Source organism: Convolutriloba macropyga, chromosome 4 (assembly GCF_964194025.1).
Source record: "Convolutriloba macropyga chromosome 4, txConMacr16.3, whole genome shotgun sequence".
Taxonomy (NCBI): domain Eukaryota; kingdom Metazoa; phylum Xenacoelomorpha; order Acoela; family Convolutidae; genus Convolutriloba; species Convolutriloba macropyga.
The window spans coordinates 69,518,547-69,538,794 of record NC_134471.1 but is presented as its reverse complement, the minus strand read 5'-3'; the positions used below and the strand labels follow the sequence as shown (position 1 = coordinate 69,538,794).

The following is a 20,248-nucleotide window of genomic DNA, read 5'->3' as shown; positions in this document are numbered from 1 at the left end:
ATTCTGAGTCAGTTTGCTTCAATCTGTTCTTTCGTATTCGGAACTCATTTCGCGTACCTTGTCTTGTTTTAGTGTTAACCTGTTTAACCAAGTTGGGAAGTGTTAGATCGTATTTCTTATTTAAGATTGAGATAAGTAATAGTAGGTCGTGCATTTTGATATAACTGGACAAGGGCAGAAGACTAAGTTTTTGCAATCTAATCTTATAGGCTAGCGTGGAACTGAGAATCCACCCGGTTGCATTTTTTGGACCTTTTCATATATTCTCAAATTGATTTTTGTTAAGGACGTAGCTTGGATTCCGTGAACTGCTAGTGGTACTGCATCCCCTTTATAGGCGTTCAGTTTTGTGGTAATAGAAAATTTTGCAACGTTTTGACGAAGTGCGTTCAACGCTGAGACTGACCTTATCTTTTTTTTCTATGTTATCATTACATTTAAAATTCATGTTAACAAGAATGCCGAGATTGTTTTGTATATTCACGTTACTCAGTTCTCTCTGCTTAATTTTGTCTTGAAGTGGCGTATTGAAGTTGACAAGAGTGAACTTTTTTGCGTTGTCTCTTAGTTTTCATTGCACCAAGTTTATTTTCTGTACGCTATGGTCTATTATTTGCTGACTTGTTGCTAAGACCTTGTAATCGTCTGCATAGCCAAAGGAGTTTGTTCCTTTGAGCGAAAGAGGGAGGTCGTTTATGTGAGGGAGTTCTAGAGGGTGACCGTACAATAGATCGAAAGGACAACAGATCGAAAACAGAAAAATTGGGACAATAGATCGAAAATTAATCTGGTTGGAATTAAGCATTATTTGCGAGCTGCAATATAATTATAGCACATCAGGGCCATGCCTCGCGAGCCATGGCCATGCCTAAGCGGCCCGTGGGACTTGATATGAATCCATCACAACCGAACAAAATAGTACAACAGAACATGTTATAAGCTATACATTAAATGAGCAATCAAATCTGATTGGCCAATACGCAACTTGAATTATTTAATTTTCGTTCTGTTGTCCCAATTTTCACTTTCGATCTGCTGTCTTTCAATCTATTGTCCTAGCACCGTTCAAGAGATAGGCCAAAATGCGTGTTTCAAATGATCATAATAGAGTACATTATGGACCGCAAAAGAAAAAAACACAGCTGACTAAAAAAAGCCGTGAAGGCTCAGAATATCTAGCCTCAAAATACCAATGAATAAAATACAAAAATAAGACAAAAAAGGGATGGGATCTATTTTTTCTCGCCCCCCCTCCCCCCCCCCCCCCCCCGAAGCTTAGTAAGCATAAATCTTGTATGACCCCCAGGCGCACGTGCTATTTTCTTACATAATAACGTGCTATATAACAACACATAATTTGTAACTGGGGGTCATAAAAAACACTGGGGGGCTGAAACAGAATAGATCAAAGGGATGTCTTAAATTGGTATAGATTAGGTCGTCTTCAGAAGCTGCGATCTAAAAACCCTGAATTAGATTCTGGTATCCTCATTTTAATGTAAATGCTCGAAATAGAGTCAATTTAAAAGTTCGGAAAGTCAATTTATCGAGGGAGGTAGGTCGCCCAATAAGAGTTAAAAATGCCGGATCTATTCTGTTTCGGCCCCCAGCTTAGTAAGCATAATTTTTTTATGACCCCCAGGCGCACCTGCTATTTTCTTACATAGTAACGTGCTATATAACAACATATAATTTGCAACTGGGGGTCATAAAAAACACTGGGGGGGGGGGGGGGGGAACAGAATAGATCCAAAATGCCATCACGCACGCAAAGCAGTAGAAAAAATTGCATGAAGGAATTCATAAACGCCGATTTGAACTTAGTGTGACCAACAAGAGCAATGGACCGGACCAATCAGCACAAATCGGCGGAAGAAACTAACCGATCGTATCCTCTGAAGACAAAACTTTAAGACAAAATGAAAATTTTGCACACAACCATCAGTAAATAGACAACTAGTCAGCTAGACAACTATTGAAAACAAAAAACTAATGGCGTAAGTAGATCAGTCAAACTAACAGCCTCTCATCATCAACTCCCAATCTCGCGCCACCTAAGTGTCCTAAAGATTCAAACGCAGAGGATGGAGCTCCTTAGAAGGGCGAGGCTGATTTTTGTCGTTAGATATGACATGGTGTCAGCGTAGCTGTGCTCTTTTTGAGCAGAGCTTAGATGACAGTTATTTCAGCGCTTTTGAAGCTGATGGGCTAGCCTCACCAGTCTACGCAGAGAAAAGCGGACTACGTTGCTTCCTGAAAACCAATCATTTTTATTCATATTTGTTTTTTATGACTTATGACTTATGACTTGCGAACCCTAAAAAGCTTTTCTGACCCCTCAGTTGAAAATGATAGTAAATGCAAATTTTTTAAAAAAAATTGCAAGTTTTGTAATAAAAACGCTAAATATTGTTTGGAAAACATTCCATTATATCTAGAAAATATACAGTAACCTCTTACCAAACCCAAGAGGAGGGTCTTTGAGACCTAGGAACAAAATTATCAAAAGAAAAAAAAATTTAAAAAGCTTAAAAAAACTGAAAACTAAATTTGCGTGTTTTTGTTTCGATTACCAAAAGATACAGCTCTTAAAATGGCCTTGCCAACACTCCCCGACAAAAGTAAACTTCACAGCATTTATAGAACAAACCAAATTGTTTGACGAAGAAACAAACAACAAAAAAGAACGGCAGCTTTATCCCGTTTTTATGGGAGGATTAAAAGGGTCAAAAGAAAAATCAGGCAAATGAAAAATTGCTTCAAAATGACCGACAGGAATAATATAATTGTGCAGAGAAGTAATTGTCAATTAAAACTTAAATTGATTAAAAAAGAGAGTTCGAAAATTGCAATCATCGTCAGATTTAAAATTTAAAAGAAAACATATACAAAAAGCGTATAAACTTGTCTTTGACTCTAATTCTAAGAAATGATTTAAAATAACATCGAATCTTTGGAATTATTTACAGTTACAATCATATTTAGAACATTTTGTTTATATTATTACACTAAAATCAATTCAATTTTTATTACGGATTTTTGAAAATCCCGGGTATAATGCTTTCTATTCCTGAAAAAAGATCTTTACTTCCATTCCTATCTGTTAATGTTTTTTACTTGTTGCGGTTGACAGAATGATTTTTGAATTTCAAAAGTCAAGTCTTTTTGTATTTGAACTAGTACTTAATTTTTTTTTCACGCCAAGCACGATGATGGACAACTTTCTCTTTCGGCATTGCACTATCAAGGCTTCAAGAACAGTGGCACAATTACAGTGAAAGATTTTTATCATAAAAATTTTTTAATGTTCACTTGACTTATAATTTTTTTATTCTATGATCGTGTTCGAAGTGCTTTTTAGTATAAAAGCTTTTTTGAACATATTGGCTTGCTAATTGAGGTAAAAGTTCTTCCCTCTCACACACACACAATCAAACTCATACACACACACACTCACACATACACACAAACACAAATATAAACACATACACGCACACATCTTCGTGTCCGAGAGATGGTGGGAGGAAAGCAACAAGCTCAAGTAGTGGACGGCCGAATGGTCAAAAAAGCGCCTGTTCAGGTTGGAATTTCTTACGCTGTAGGAAGCGTACTTGAGTCCGTCAATTCGAGTTGTGGAATACTAACCCCAAAGCCTGCTACGAACGATGAAGCTAATACAACATGCTACAAACTTCGTTTGAGATTAAGTAATCTGAAAAACTATCCATTTTGAAGATATCGAAAACAATACTTAGGAGTACCTCCGCCCCCGGTACTCATGGCGGGTATTTAATTGCGGTTTCATCTTTTTGATGTAGATCGCATTTATCGTCTTAAGTTTTTCATCCCCGCGACATGCATCAAGAATATTATGCGCTGTACCACAACATTTAATCAGGTGTTGTCCCGCAGGGGAATCCTTCTTTTGATGCTCCAAAATTCCAGTAGTACTATGTCGGCGCGTTTGGTCAACATAGATGGAACTGCATCCATTACATATAACTTTATATACCACATGAGATTTCAGTTTCTTCTCAAAAGATGTTTTCAGGGTGGGAATGCAAGTTTTCTTGTTGTGAAAATGGTTTGAATATCACACAATTTTTTTTATTCTACTTGCAAAATTCCGAGTGATATTTCCTCTGTTTTGAACAAAAAACCTCGGTTTAGGCTACTTTTTGTTAAGATTTTTAACTTTTTTGAGATTTTGTTTATTCTGTGGGATTTTCTGACACTTTCCTTCGTCACTTTTTTATGCAACGTCTCATTAACAATACTGATTGACTATTTGAATATTGACTTTCAGTCAAGATCTCATGTTAAAACGGTGCACAGCTAGGGAAATTTAGGATTATGCCGGGATCGGCTGATTTTTGATAACAATGACAGCTAATTTTCCTACCTTCGTTTTCGTTTATGTTTAGATTTACCTCGTCACTGTAGTACAATTCTTTAAGCGCAATTTCAATTGCCTCCTCAACCGGTACATCTGCGTATAAGCTTGCAGAATCGCGAGATACAACTAGCTCATCTTCGTCCAATTTGGTAGCCTCTAGAGCGGCTCTTGCATCTTTTGAGTCGGTCTCAATGTTTACACCCGGTAACTTCCCGAAAAAGGGAGAAAGAAATTTATCGAGGTTCTCATAACTGCTACCGTGTATTGAGAAAACAGGCTGAAGCGGCGTACCGCTTTTATGTACTTTAGCAAGTTCATAAAGTCTGGCCCGTTGCAATCCATTTGTCCTTAGCCTGTGATAAATCTTTCCATTGATCTGTCCCTGTTTCATTAAATGATGCAAACAGATATTCATGAGTTTCTCCGAATTCACTGTTATATCTTTACTTTCTCCATTACGAGGATCAAACTGACTGGAACTGAGGATTTCTTTTAGTTTATCTGAGTATGTTGCCTGTTTCATAACACAAAAACCGCAGCTTCTATCAAATTGTACAGCCAGTAGTTTTTGATCTTTCAAAAAATTATTTGCTTTTTTAACCCCTCTACTCATTGGTGTCTCACGTACATTCTTGGCGTACCATTTGCCAGACAATTCTGTTTCTTATAAATTTTCACCATCGACGTTATTCTCCCTTAGCTCACGAACTAATCTGTCTACATCCGCAAGGAAGTGCACTTCATTAAAATGATCCCTGACTGGAAGTTTTGCACCTAATGATAGGACGACTAGGACAAATTTGGCAGTTCAACACCGTCCAGTGTAACAAAATTATTATGAGATCCATTCCGCAAAGGCCTGTCCTGTCTCTCAGACAGCTTCGCTAACTTGTCATTTAGTCTCTTACTAATCAATTCGGAATGATCTTTTATCTCCTTTTTAATGCTGTGCACAAGTGATGGTAAAAGTTTTTTTTTCAAACCTTTCTTGAGAATGCACCTATCACCTAATACAATTGTGGAATATTAACCCCAAAACTTGCTACGAAAAATGAAACTAATATAATTGCTACAAACTTTCATTGAGAGGAAGTAATCAGAAGAACTATCCATTTTAAAGATGTTGAAAACAAAACTTAGGAGTATAATTAAGAACCTACCTCTTGTTATCGGTTGCTTTGACAACAAAAACCACCCGAGTTCGATAAAAAAAAATCAAATTAACAGACACACCAATGTATACAACGGATTTGTTCCTCCTATTACTTCAAGCTGCTGCTACTAATACTACTCTTACAAATTTAATCGCACAATATAAATCCGTGAAAAGGTACAACAGGTTCAGGAGAAAAACTGTCGTTCTGTGCTCTTTCTACCAGTCTTATTTTTATTCTCTTCTGTCGTTTTTGAGCAGAGGATTCAGGTTTGGTAGCGCAGGACAATCTTCAGTGATTTGATGTCAAGTTCCGGTTCCTGGTGGAGCTCACTGAAGTATCCCAGCTGCGTTTTCTCCTTCCGTTTTGATATCAAGTGCTTTGTCACCTTCAGAACCAGTATCCTAGTGCTCAGCAGCTCTTTGCAAATATCAGGTGTTTCAGTGCACTGACAGTATACCAGCGCTTTAAACTTGTTGTTATTCGGGGTCAAGTAGTTTGTTAGCTCTTGTACGCTACATGGTCTGTAGTTATTCGATTTGTGGCTTGAGATGCTATTGTTAATTAGGTCATGCCACACAACAATGTTGGTCCCTGTGCTCAATCGGCCCTTGATTAGAAGATTCCGTGCGTTTTTCAACCAATTTTTTGTACTGGGGTCGAAAAAAGTCCAAGTATTATTGCTATTTTTGTCATTGTTCTTTTTTTCACTGTATTGATCCCTCTTGACCGCGTGATGGAGTGAGCTGGCCGCTAAAATATGAACGATCTTTTCTGTAACATTTCAGGAAATTACTAATTTTTTGCGTTCTCTCGTTTTTTCTCGGCCCGTAAAAAATCAAACTGTCAATTATTAAAGATGCAGAGAAGAAGTAATTGTCAATTGAAATTTAAATTGATTAAAAAACGAACATTTTCGAACATTGCAATCATCGTCAGATTTAAAAATTAAAAGAAAACATATACAAAGCGTATAAACTTGTCTTTGACTCTAATTCTACGATGTGATTTAAAATAAAATCGAATTTTTGAAATTATTTACACTTAAAATTTTATTTAGAACTTTTTTATTTACACCTTTTACACTAAAGTCAATTCTATTTTTAAATAGGATTTTTGATTATCCTGGGTATAATGCTTTCTATTCCTGAAAAAAATTACCTTCTTTCATATCTGTTGTTGTTTTTTTACTTGTTGCGGTTGACAAAATTTCGAGTTAACATGTACCAGAATGATTTTTGAATTTCAAAAACAAGTTTATTGTATTTGAACTAATACTTCACTTTTTCTTCACGCCGAGCACGATGATGGACAACTTTCTCTTTCGGCATTGCACTAACCGGGCTTCAAAAATAGTGGCATAATGACTGTGAAAGATTTTTGTCATAAAAATTTGTTGATGTTCACTTGATTTGTAACTCTTTTATTCGATGATCGTGTTCGAATTGCTTTTTAGTATAAAAGCTTATATGAACATATTGGCTTGCTAATTGAGGTAAAAATCGTTCCCTCTCACCCACAAAATCAAATACACACACACACACACACTTGCACACACAAACACACATACAAACACACAAACACATATAAACGCACATATCCTCGTGTCCGAGAGATGGTGGGAGGAAAGCAACAAGCTCAAGTAGCGGACGGATGAACGATCAACATAGCGCCAGTCAAGGTCGGAATTTTTCACGCTGTAGGATGCGTACTTGAGTCCTTCAATTCGAGTTGTGGAATGTTAGCCCCAAACATTGCTACGAAAAATGAAACCAATATAATTGCTACAAACTTCTATTGAGAGCAAGTAATCAGAAAAACTATCCATTTTAAAGATGTTGAAAACAAAACTTAGGGGTATAATTAAGAACTTACCTCTTGTTCTCGTTTGCTTTGACAACAAAAACCACCCGAGTTCGATAAAAAAAACCAAATAACAGACACACCAATATATACAACGGATTAGTTCATACTACTACTTCATGCTGCTACTACTACTACTCTTACAAATTTAATCGCACAAAATAAATCAATGAAAAGGTACAACTTGCAGAAACTTCAAAATACAGGCAAAAACAATTAAAGTCGATGAAGCAAATCCGTCAGGGACCTCAGTAGAGCATTGTAGATAAAAGTAATGGATTTTTTATCGGCTCAAACAAAAATATGTAGTCCAAAAACATCTAAGACGTGGGAAATTTGTTAAGAAAACCAAATGCCAAGAGCCAAATGTTGATAATCTATAGAAATTCTCTGAAAAAAATTCAGCAAAACAAAAAGGGGGAAAATAGGTTCTGACACCTTAAACCGCTAGTTGACTGATAATTGCTGGAAAATAAAATATTGTAACCAACTCATCAAAGATTACGCATTAAAACATTTCAAGGATCCCGGTACCAATTAGGGGTCCGAGAAAAAGAAACATCAACTGTTCGCCTTAAAAATAGTCAGGAAGGCAAAAATTTCAGAACCTGCTGAAAAAAACTGTGAAAGTTTGCTAATGACACACTTTCTATTTTGACTGCAATCAACATAAGCAGTTTCTTGTAAACACTAAGCCAGTTTGATAAATGCCATAAATGTCAAATAGAAATAAAAGTAAAAATACAAAATAACTACAAAGTAAATTCTTATTTACTTTTGTAAATAAAAATAGAAAAGTGTTTTTTAGGGTGTGGCCGTTGCCTGCAGGGACATGTACCTTCCCGTTGTCTGTATTTAAAAACTTATGCTGGTGTCTATGCTCAAATAACAGTCACAGAATAATAACCACGTGCACAGCTTTTATTAATGTTGTTGTTAATGTAGCTGTCGAAAAGCGCTGAAATTCGCAGGTAATTTTGGTGGGATACAGCCTCTTATTGCCGTTTTTAACTGGTACCCTATGTGCATTTGTATCATAATAATAAAAGATTTATAGGTTGTAGTGTGGGACTGCCTATCCACAACCCGTTTGTCGTGCGGCGACCTGTCTGCATCTACGCCATGTTGAATGACATGTGGTCCCCGGTTCAGGGGTACGAGGAGCGGCATCGTCAACATCAGGGGAAAAGGCGCAAGGAAGGAAGATTATTCAGTGCAATGTGGTCGAGTAGGACTGATGGCTACCTTTATTGGTCTTTACCACAGGTCAACCTTTTTCAGGTCCGTGGTGTTCTTACTGCGAATGAAAATGTGGTTTACGTCACGTGGAGTTATTTCAAATTTGGGACAACGGTTGTGAACATTGTCACAGTTCCTTCTCAAATAAGAGTTCAGCGGGATCTAATTCTCAGTTGTGTTAATCGGATACTTGCAATTCGATGCAGCGTTTGCTCTTCTTCTGCTATCTTTGGTTGAGGTATACCTAGTTGCTTGCTGCCCTTGTCCAATTGAATATGGACCGTGTGTAGAAGGAATGTGTGGAGCGAATCTTTGTATTCCTTGCGATTTATTTGCTCTTTTTTGTTTGTGTTTTGTTTCACGCGGTCCCTAAAAGTATCATTTAGTGTCGGTCTCATGGGACAAAAACAGGTTGAAGAGGTTGTTTTATGATAAGCACGATAAAAACTGCTCTGCTGACATTGATGTGTGAACTTTAACAGGCATCAATTCACCCTCATTGTGTAGGTCATTATTGTCGGACATTTTTACACAACCAGTAATTTACAAAGAGCATTGTAAAGGGTACGTTTGTTGCGTTTGCAGGTGTTACCAGTTTGTATTGCTGATTGTGGAAGCCGAGGTTTGGGTCAAACTTGGCGTCCTTGTTCCATGTTGTGAACACAGTTGCGCTTGAATTTTTAGCTGATAATTTAAGCTTTCTTGATCCTAGCCAGGCATGTAAGCTATTTAGGTATAGAATTATCATGTCACGTAATTGTTCAACCTGTGGTTGAGATGTAGTTAAAGTGATATCATCAGCGTAAGACGTGATATTTATATCCTTTGCGGGTAGAGGCAGCTTGCTCATGTAAAAATTGAACAGCATTGGTGATCATATAACACCTTGGGGGACATCCTGTTCGTTTTTTCTACAATTTGATTTTTTGTTATAAAATTCTAAGTAAGGAATCCTGCCCTATAAGTGAGAAGCGACCCTAATTTTGTTTGCTATTCGGTAGTGGAGCCTCAAGTATGTCTCTTAGCAGTAGGTTGTGATCAACCGTGTAAAAAACGTCGGTGAGATCTAAGGCTACTAGTAGAGTACGGTTGAAGAGTTGCTTATGGTTAATTCTTTTTTGTATTTTATTGGTGAGATCATTGAGAGCTGTTGTTGTGAAATTTTGAGGTCAAAAGCCATGCTGATTTTTTTAAAAGCAAATTCTATAAGGTCATTTAATAAAAATTTTTCTGTTGGTTTTGCAATGGGGGAGAGTAGTGCAATTGGTCTGAAGCATTTAGATTTGTCCATTGGAATTCCCAATCACACCTTGGGGTATAAACTAGCCTACTTTCAAGATGTTCGGGTTTTCTGAACTGTTAACAGAAAAGTTCATGGTGTCAGTGAGGGACCTCAGCGCTATGAGGCCTAAGTGACGTAAGTGGATTGGCGCTATTCTATCGGGTCAAAGCTCCCTATTTTACTTTGTGTCTCCTATAGTTTCTTCCACTGTGTTACACTTAAACTTTCTGCCCTCTATTTCTAGTTTCTTTACTGTTCTTAGTGTATTTCTATTCTATTTTTCATTTTTTTGGGTTAGCAGAGTGATTTTGTTTCAACTTGTTGACGCGTTTCCTTGGACCATGAACAACTTTCTTAGTGTCAAAACATATGACTCTGCTGGCTATGTCGTCTTTAAAACTTGCCCAGTCATATTTGCGGAAACTGATGAATCTGCTTCGTGGTGTTGAGTGTTTGATGAGGTCACAGCTGATAATTAGAGCTTTTGTTGCATGGTATGAGCCTAATGCGTGCTTCATAAGCCATTCGATGTTCATTGCTATGCTTGAGCTGGCGAGATTGAAGCCCGGGGAGCTTTTACAAGAATTAGTTGCCCTTGTGCTGGCTGTTTTGTTCAGTACTACATGATTAGAGAATACTGTTTCACTTGCCATGTTGTTTCCGTTTGTGTCTTCTGGTCGTTTTGAATACCATTGAGCATTGAAATCCAGACAATAATGCATTCATCTAACTGAAGTAGTTTACTGATTGATGTCTTGTATCCTGCATCACAGCTACATCACAGTGTATCCTTCATCACAGTTCCGGAAACAGAATTGTGTTCTTAATTATAAAAACTACCCCTCCACTTTTGCCTCCTTCCTTGAGCCTATTTTCGAGGATTATGCTGTAGCCAGTTGGATTTTTTAGGTCGGATTTTTCATTGAGGTTAGTATCCTGGATGACAGCTATTCGGATGTTTTTTTTGCATCCAGTCTATGATGTTGTCTAGTTTCTGTTGTTTGAAACCATTACAATTCAGGTGAAAAATATTGAGGTGCGCGTTGTCGTGAGTGGGGAAACATAGCCTTGTATTTTCTTCTATTGTGTTGCATCAAGAGCAGCGCTTAAAGTCGAAACTGTTGTTCTATTGCGGAGTGATCGTGTTTTTGCGTCGGTATTCTGTTGAGCTATACTGAATATAGGTAGGTGTAATTCAGGTGTTCCCAATATCAACAGTTTTGATTCCAATTGCTACGATGAAAAATAGCACAAGAGATGTAGTTAAAGTGATATCATCAGCGTAAGACGTGATATTTGTATCCTTTGCGGGTAGAGGCAGCTTGCTCATGTAAAAATTGAACAGCATTGGTGATCATATAACACCTTGGGGGACATCCTGTTCGTTTTTTCTACAATTTGATTTTTTGTTATAAAATTCTAAGTAAGGAATCCTGCCCTATAAGTACGAAGCGACCCTAATTTTGTTTGCTATTCGGTAGTGGAGCCTCAAGTATGTCTCTTAGTAGTAGGTTGTGATCAACCGTGTAAAAAACGTCGGTGAGGTCTAAGGCTACTAGTAGAGTACGGTTGAAGAGTTGCTTATGGTTAATTCTTTTTTGTATTTTATTGGTGAGATCATTGAGAGCTGTTGTTGTGAAATTTTGAGGTCAAAAGCCATGCTGATTTTTTTAAAAGCAAATTCTATAAGGTCATTTAATAAAAATTTTTCTGTTGGTTTTGCAATGGGGGAGAGTAGTGCAATTGGTCTGAAGCATTTAGATTTGTCCATTGGAATTCCCAATCACACCTTGGGGTATAAACTAGCCTACTTTCAAGATGTTCGGGTTTTCTGAACTGTTAACAGAAAAATTCATGGTGTCAGTGAGGGACCTTAGCGCTATGAGGCCTAAGTGACGTAAGTGGATTGGCGCTATTCTATCGGGTCAAAGCTCCCTATTTTACTTTGTGTCTCCTATAGTTTCTTCCACTGTGTTACACTTAAACTTTCTGCCCTCTATTTCTAGTTTCTTTACTGTTCTTAGTGTATTTCTATTCTATTTTTCATTTTTTTGGGTTAGCAGAGTGATTTTGTTTCAACTTGTTGACGCGTTTCCTTGGATCATGAACAACTTTCTTAGTGTCAAAACATATGACTCTGCTGGCAGGGGATTTAAAGTTACTTGACAAAAATTATATATTTTTACTGTGCTCCAGAAGTTAGAGCAGTTACCTGTGTGAGTAAGTGTTTGTACAAACTCGATCTTCTTTTTGCGCTTCTGAGTTTGATTAAGTTTGTTTATTTCATGGTTTAGTTGCGTTATTTTGGATTCCCCTGCATGTTTCCTTTGATCTTTTTTCTGTTTTCAGAAAGCTTGACTGCTTCGCTGGAAAAATTTGCACCACTGTTTTTTTCTTTTTTGTTGGATATGCCTGCCAGCCGCTGCACTTATGGCTTTTCTTAGGGACTTTTTCGCTTGGTAGACATTTGATGGCCTTTAATCTTTCTTAAGTTTTAGCTTTATGTCGTCTTTAAAACTTGCCCAGTCATATTTGCGGAAACTGATGAATCTGCTTCGTGGTGTTGAGTGTTTGATGAGGTCACAGCTGATAATTAGAGCTTTTGTTGCATGGTATGAGCCTAATGCGTGCTTCATAAGCCATTCGATGTTCATTGCTATGCTTGAGCTGGCGAGATTGATGCCCGGGGAGCTTTTACAAGAATTAGTTGCCCTTGTGCTGGCTGTTTTGTTCAGTACTACATGATTAGAGAGTACTGTTTCACTTGCCATGTTGTTTCCGTTTGTGTCTTCTGGTCGTTTTGAATACCATTGAGCATTGAAATCAAGACAATAATGCATTCATCTAACTGAAGTAGTTTACTGATTGATGTCTTGTATCCTGCATCACAGCTACATCACAGTGTATCCTTCATCACAGTTCCGGAAACAGAATTGTGTTCTTAATTATAAAAACTACCCCTCCACTTTTGCCTCCTTCCTTGAGCCTATTTTCGAGGATTATTCTGTAGCCAGTTGGATTTTTTAGGTCGGATTTTTCATTGAGTTTAGTATCCTGGATGACAGCTATTCGGATGTTATTTTTTTGCATCCAGTCTATGATGTTGTCTAGTTTCTGTTGTTTGAAACCATTACAATTCAGGTGAAAAATATTGAGGTGCGCGTTGTCGTGAGTGGGGAAACATAGCCTTGTATTTTCTTCTATTGTGTTGCACCAAGAGCAGCGCTTAAAGTCGAAACTGTTGTTCTATTGCGGAGTGATCGTGTTTTTGCGTCGGTATTCTGTTGAGCTATATTGAATATAGGTAGGTGTAATTCAGGTGTTCCCAATATCAACAGTTTTGATTCCAATTGCTACGATGAAAAATAGCACAAGACGTTTGTTTCAATGCCACCGGGGTTGCTTCAATGCCACCGAGAATGAGGAGAAGAAGCAGGGCAAACATATGTTTCCCAGTCAAATGCTTTCTAGGTATTAGAGAAACTGGGTTTGCCTAATCCAACCGCAAACACCCGTCTCCTGCAGTCTGTGAACAGGATCCTGGGAAGTTTTGGATCCTGGGAGCGTTTGAAAACTTGCAGATTTTAATAATCAAATCTTCTATTGACAAATTTGCACATGAAACTTAACAATCAGTTTTTTAGATTCATTGAACAAACGCTTTTAATTATCGATATTCGAGTTGATAATCAGGTCGTTCGGTAGTAAAATCCCGTTCGTGCTTTTTTTCTTCATTTTTTTCAAAAATTGAAAGATAATGGTTGTTATCGACTGTCCCTCGAGTGTACGTTCAGGTGACAGCTCTTCTTGGTGGTTCATTTGATTTATAACGTAAAACAAATTATTTAGCTGCAATAACATTGAAGGCTGTAGGTTGTTTAAGAATTTTATTAGACTAACAAAAAATGGCGCGTTGTTTTTGGTTATCTAACAGTCTTCTATGTTCTATGAAATGGTTTAGCAATTGTTTGTCTGATACTGTTGTTGCCACGCTTGAAGAACCGGAAAAGAGAACAAGTAATACTGGAGAATTGTAGAGGGCTTAGTTTTGTGACTGTTCCTAATTGGTACACACTATTTCGTTTGAGCGTGAAAAACACATTGTTTGCTTTGCTTAGTCTCGCTAATATAGGTTTGCCAAGATAGGTCCCTAGTTTTGTGAACACAAAAGTTCTTATTTGTCTCACTTTTTCAAGTGTTGTTCCCATGAAAGTGAGGTTGTGATTTTTTCCTCAGAAAATTAGTTTAGCACATTTGTCCATCTTTATTTCTTCTTTCTCCCTTTTGATAGAATTTTCAATGACAGCTAAATCAATCTGTATGTGTAGAAACTTCTATTGATTTTGAGCTAGTGTTTTTAAATAATCTACAAATGGAAGTGGTTTAGCAAAGACAGGAGAGTACTGCAATTCATTTACGATGATGCAGAACAAGCGTGGTCCAACCGGTGAATCTGGTGACAATCCACTTTTAATATTCAGTGCTTTGGAATTAAAGCTCATTGTTTTACCTGTCTCAGTCCGGCAAATGGAGGGTATCTTTGGCGGGATATCATAATGCCTTCAACTGTTCCTTAGTTGAATTTTTACAATAATAAAAAAGAGTTTAGTACTAGTGTGAAACCTTTCTTCCGCTTTTGCGATCTTTCTGAAACCACGACTTTGTGGGTGATATGCGTCCCCCGGGTTAGGGGCAACGATTCGCGGCGTTGGTTCAGAGTGTGAAACGTGTGTTCGCGATAACTTTTGAGCGCAATTTTGCATTCATTACTCTTCAATTGCTGTTAATTTTTTATGTGTTGTTCCGCTCAGTCCCTATTGGCATCATTAAGTGCCGATATCATGAGAGAAAATCCTGTTGTGGGATTTGCTTTGTGATTGGAACGGTAGCTCTGACAAGTTCCAGACGCCATTACTGGATGAGCTTAAACAGGCAGCACTTTAACCTCATTTTGAAAGTAATTGATGTCGAACATTTTTACATAGCCATTATTTGCTCAAAAAGCTTTAATTTGTTACTGGAATATGGTTCTGGTATTGCTGTTTTGCAAATTTTGGTTTGTATTGCTGATGATATATAAAAAAAGAGTTTAGTACTAGCGTGAAACCTTTCTTCCGCTTTTGCGATCTTTCTGGAACCACAACTTTGTGGGTGACATGCGTCCACCGGGTTAGGAGTTATGAGAAAAATCGTAAACTTAGGCGGTAACGGACAGGAAAAGCGTTCGCTTCTTCGCAATTTGGTCTTGTTAGGCAGATGGTAATAGGTCCAGCCAATTACCTACCATTACTGGTCTTTCCCGCTAGTTAATGGCATTCAAATCCATTGTATTTCAGGCTCTGATTTATGTCATGAGGTGTCACTTGAAAACTGAGACAGCGATTTTCAACATTGTTAAAAACAGAATTCAAGTAGGAGTTGAACAGGAGGCAGTACTCAGTTGTCAGATATGCCAACTCGATAGGAGAAATGTGTGGCCACAGTTGTTTTTCCTCTGCTTTTCTGGTGGAAGTGTGCCTGATTGTCCGCTGCGTTGAGTCACAGTGTGAAACGTGTGTTCGCAATCAGTTTTGAGCGCATTTTTGCATTCATTACTCTTCAATTGCTGTTAATTTTTTGTGTATTTTTCCGCGCAGTCCCTATAGGCATCATCAAGTGCCGATATCATGAAAGGAAATCGTGTTGTGGGATTCGCATTGTTATTGGAATGGTAGCTCTGACAACTCCCAGACGCCATTACTGAATGAGCTCAAACAGGCAGCACTTTAACCTCATTTTGAAAGTAATTGATGTCGAACATTTTTACATAGCCATCATTTGCTCAAAAAGCTTTAACTTGTTACTGGAATATGGTTCTGGTATTTTTGTTTTGCAAATTTTGGTTTGTATTGCTGATTGTGGAAGCTGAAATGAAAACATCGGAGTTCCTTAGGCTTTTGCCCCTAGCTTAGTAAGTCACCGAGAGTATCTTTTTTGCGCAGAACCAGTCACTACCAGCAATCATTTTTAGCGAACTGTTGGATTTATATTGTTTCTTTTTGGCGCTTGTCACGTGTTCTGAAAATGAGCATAAGATCAAAAATGACACCAAGATTTTTCACTTTGGACTTCACTCGTATTTGTAAATTGTTGATAGTTAGGTCTGGGTCATACTTGGAATCCTTGCTCAAGGCTGTGAAAATAGTGACACTGAAAATAGTGAAAACAGATGATAAGTTAAATTTTTCTTAATTTTGACCGGTCGTGTAAAAATTCATGCAGGGAGTTTTTTTGTCACGGAACTTTTCAAAATTGTGTTGGGATGCTGTTAAGGTTTTTCAGCAGCGTAAGAAATGACAGTTATAACTTTCGCAGGTAGATTAGTGTGATATATTTCATTAGCTACTGCAATCATTCTGCATCTACATCGTGGGTGACTTGAGTCCCTCGGGTTTGGGGGACAGGAAACAGATCGTAAACATAGGTGGAAAAGGGTAAGGAAGGCGGTTGTTTCTTAGCAGTGTGGTCATGTTAGACATATGGTAATAGATCCAGCCAGTTACCTACTTCTACTGGTCTTTCCCAAAAGTCAATGGTTTTAGATCCGTTGTATTTTTTACTGCAGTTTAAGCTGTACTCTACGTCATTCGGTGTCACTTATAATCTGCGACAGTCATTATCAACTTTGCTAAAAATAGAACTCAAGCAACAGTTGTGCAGGAGGCTGTAACCAGTTGTCAGTTATGCCAATGGGATAGGCGCAATGCCTGGCCACAGTTGTTCTTCCCCAGCTGCTTTTAGTGAAAGTGTGCCTGATTGCTCGCTGTGTTTTTTCAGTGTGTGAAACATGTGTTCGCAAACACTTTTGAGCTTGTTTTCTTATTCATTACAATTCAATTGCTGTTAATTGTTTGTGTGTTGTTCCGCGCAGTCATCATTAAGTGGCGGTATCATGAGAAGAAATTTAGTTGTGAGGTTTGCTTTGTGATTGGAACGTTAATTCTGACAACTTTCAGGCAGCTATCTCCGTTTGAGCTTAAACAGGCATCGTTGATGTCATTTATTTCTACACAGCCATTAGCGCGAAAATTAAAAAATTGTTGTTTGAATTTGGCTCCAGTAATGTTTGTTTTGCTGACTCCGATTTGTTTTGAATGTGGTATCTGTGACTGTAGAAGCTCAAGAGAGCTTTACGTTTTAAATTACGATTTAACCGATAGCTTAGAAGGTAGCTGAAAATATTTTTTTCCGACCCAGTCATCACAAGCAATTATTTTTAGTGTGCTGTTGGGCTTTTGTAGTTTCTCTTCAACTCAAGTTCTCCAAAACTGACAATACTTTTAAAATTGACATGTTATGTCCAAAGTCAAAAATGTTCTTTTTGACTTTGGAAATTACTTGTGTTTTTGAATAGTTTATAGTGAGGTGTGGGTCATGTTTGGCCTCCTTGCTCAAAGTTGTGAAAATAGTGACACTGAAAATAGTGAAAACAGATGATAAGTTAAATTTTTCTTAATTTTGACCGGTCGTGTAAAAATTCATGTAGGGAGTTTTTTTGTCACGGAACTTTTCAAAATTGTGTTGGGATGCTGTTAAGGTTTTTCAGCAGCGTAAGAGATGACAGTTATAACTTTCGCAGGTAGAGGCAGCATGCTCATGAGGATGTTGGAAAGCATCAATGGCAGTCCACCACGTTGAGGGACACACAGTTTGACTATCTCCAGTATGATTTTTTAAAATTAAATTCTCCTTAAAAATTTTTGGCATGAAGTGACCCATTTTTTTGTGCTACTAGATAGTGGTGCTTCAAGTATGTTTTATCAGGATAAGATAATGATAGCTGAAGTTGTTGAGTGCTGATGTCTTAAACATTGCTAATATTTTTTCACTGGATCTTTCTTAAAGTCAATTAAAACGAGTTTACCGTTTGTTTTGCTATGGGGGAAAAATTAAATGTGAAGCCTTCAGATTTAAAGTCAAATCTTCTCGGTTTATGTATTTGGGTAACCTGGCCAATTTTCCAGATGTTAGGATTGTTGCAGTGTTTACAGAAAGATTTATGATGTCAGTGAAGTATCTGAGTGCTATCGGGCTCATATTGTGCAAATGAATTGGCGCTACTTTATTAGGGCCAACTGTCTTAGTTTCCTTTTTGTCTTTAATAGCTTCTTTCACTGTGTTACAGTTAAACGATCTGTCCCTCATTTCCAGTTTTTTTAATTTTTATTAGGGTATTTTCATCGTTTATCGTTTCGCCTGGGGCTTTGAGCGTATTGTTGGTTAAATTTTTTGTGCATTTCTTTTAATCATTGAGAGGAAAAGTTCTGTCAAAACTTATGGCTTTGTTTGCAAGTGTTATAGCCCCACTTGAAAGAAGTCCTTTTATTTTTCTCCAGAGAAAAGAGCAGTTACCTCTGTGAGTACGTGTTAGTACAATTTCGATCATTTTTTTGCATTCTTTACCTTGAACATTTTTGTTTATTTCATTTTTTGTGTTTTTTGGGGTGCCCTGGATGTTTTTTTGAGGTTCATCTCTCTTTGATAAATCTGTACTATTTAGCTAGCAAAAATAAGAAACAATTGTTTTAGTTATTCCTAGTGGAATATGCCTGCCAGTCACGTCGTTTTTTTTGTGCCAGTCATTGTCGTTTTTCCTTAACTTATTTTTCTATGGCAAAACTGTGGTGGCCTTGTCGTTCCTTCAGTTTTACTTCCAATTTTCTCCTAAACTTCACCTGTCAGTTTTGCGGATGTTGATTAAAGTATGTAGTGGTGTTTTGCGTGTAAAAAATCAGAGGTAGTGGACTTACAACCAAGTAGATTTACAACTACTTGGTCTGATCGCGATGCGTAATCCGTTTGCCAGGCGATATTCATTGCTCTGCTTGAGCTGCAAAACTGATGTCCGGCGAGCTTTTACAAGAATAATTTACTCTCATATGCAATATTCTTTCTTCTTTTGTCTTTGGTAGCTATTGTGTCTTCGCCTTAAGTGATAAGTGCTATAAAGGGCTGTGAGCTTTGAAATTGGCGGCAAAACGTCATTCACCTCGATCATCGGACTCAAGATGAAGAACAGTTGTGTTCCAAGTGGTGAACCTTGTGACAACCAACAGTTGACATTCAATATTTTTGAACTAACGTTTTTTGTTATAGCTGTCTCGCAGAGCGACAGATTGCGGGTAAATTTGGCGGGATATAAGCGCTTATTGTCGTTTTTAACTGCTTCCTGGGTTTTTATAATAAGAAAAGAGAATAGTATTAGTGTGATATATTTCATTAGCTACTGCAATCATTCTGCATCTACATCGTGGGTGACTTGAGTCCCTCGGGTTTGGGGGACAGGAAACAGATCGTAAACATAGGTGGAAAAGGGTAAGGAAGGCGGTTGTTTCTTAGCAGTGTGGTCATGTTAGACATATGGTAATAGATCCAGCCAGTTAACTACTTCTACTGGTCTTTCCCAAAAGTCAATGGTTTTAGATCCGTTGTATTTTTTACTGCAGTTTAAGCTGTACTCTACGTCATTCGGTGTCACTTATAATCTGCGACAGCCATTATCAACTTTGCTAAAAATAGAACTCAAGCAACAGTTGTGCAGGAGGCTGTAACCAGTTGTCAGTTATGCCAATGGGATAGGCGCAACGCCTGGCCACAGTTGTTCTTCCCCAGCTGCTTTTAGTGAAAGTGTGCCTGATTGCTCTCTGTGTTTTTTCAGTGTGTGAAACATGTGTTCGCGAACACTTTTGAGCTTGTTTTCTTATTCATTACAATTCAATTGCTGTTAATTGTTTGTGTGTTGTTCCGCGCAGTCCCTATAGTCATCATTAAGTGGCGGTATCATGAGAAGAAATTTATTTGTGAGGTTTGCTTCGTGATTGGAACGTTAATTCTGACAACTTTCAGGCAGCTATCTCCGTTTGAGCTTAAACAGGCATCGTTGATGTCATTTATTTCTACACAGCCATTAGCGCGAAAATTAAAAAATTGTTGTTTGAATTTGGCTCCAGTAATGTTTGTTTTGCTGACTCCGATTTGTTTTGAATGTGGTATCTGTGACTGTAGAAGCTCAAGAGAGCTTTACGTTTTAAATTACGATTTAACAGATAGCTTAGAAGGTAGCTGAAAATATTTTTTTCCGACCCAGTCATCACAAGCAATTATTTTTAGTGTGCTGTTGGGCTTTTGTAGTTTCTCTTCAACTCAAGTTCTCCAAAACTGACAATACTTTTAAAATTGACACAATGTTCTTTTTGACTATGGACATTACTTGTGTTTTTGAATAGTTTATAGTGAGGTGTGGGTCATGTTTGGCCTCCTTGCTCAAAGTTGTGA

The 20,248-nt window shown here is 37.7% G+C and overlaps 1 protein-coding gene across 1 annotated transcript in view; it reads right to left on the bottom strand.

Moving 5' to 3' along the window:
• The window catches only part of LOC142337861 (uncharacterized), a 96,667-nt gene that overhangs the window by 28,872 nt on the left and 47,547 nt on the right, over window positions 1-20,248 (bottom strand). The gene's annotated exons all lie outside the window — the stretch shown is intronic.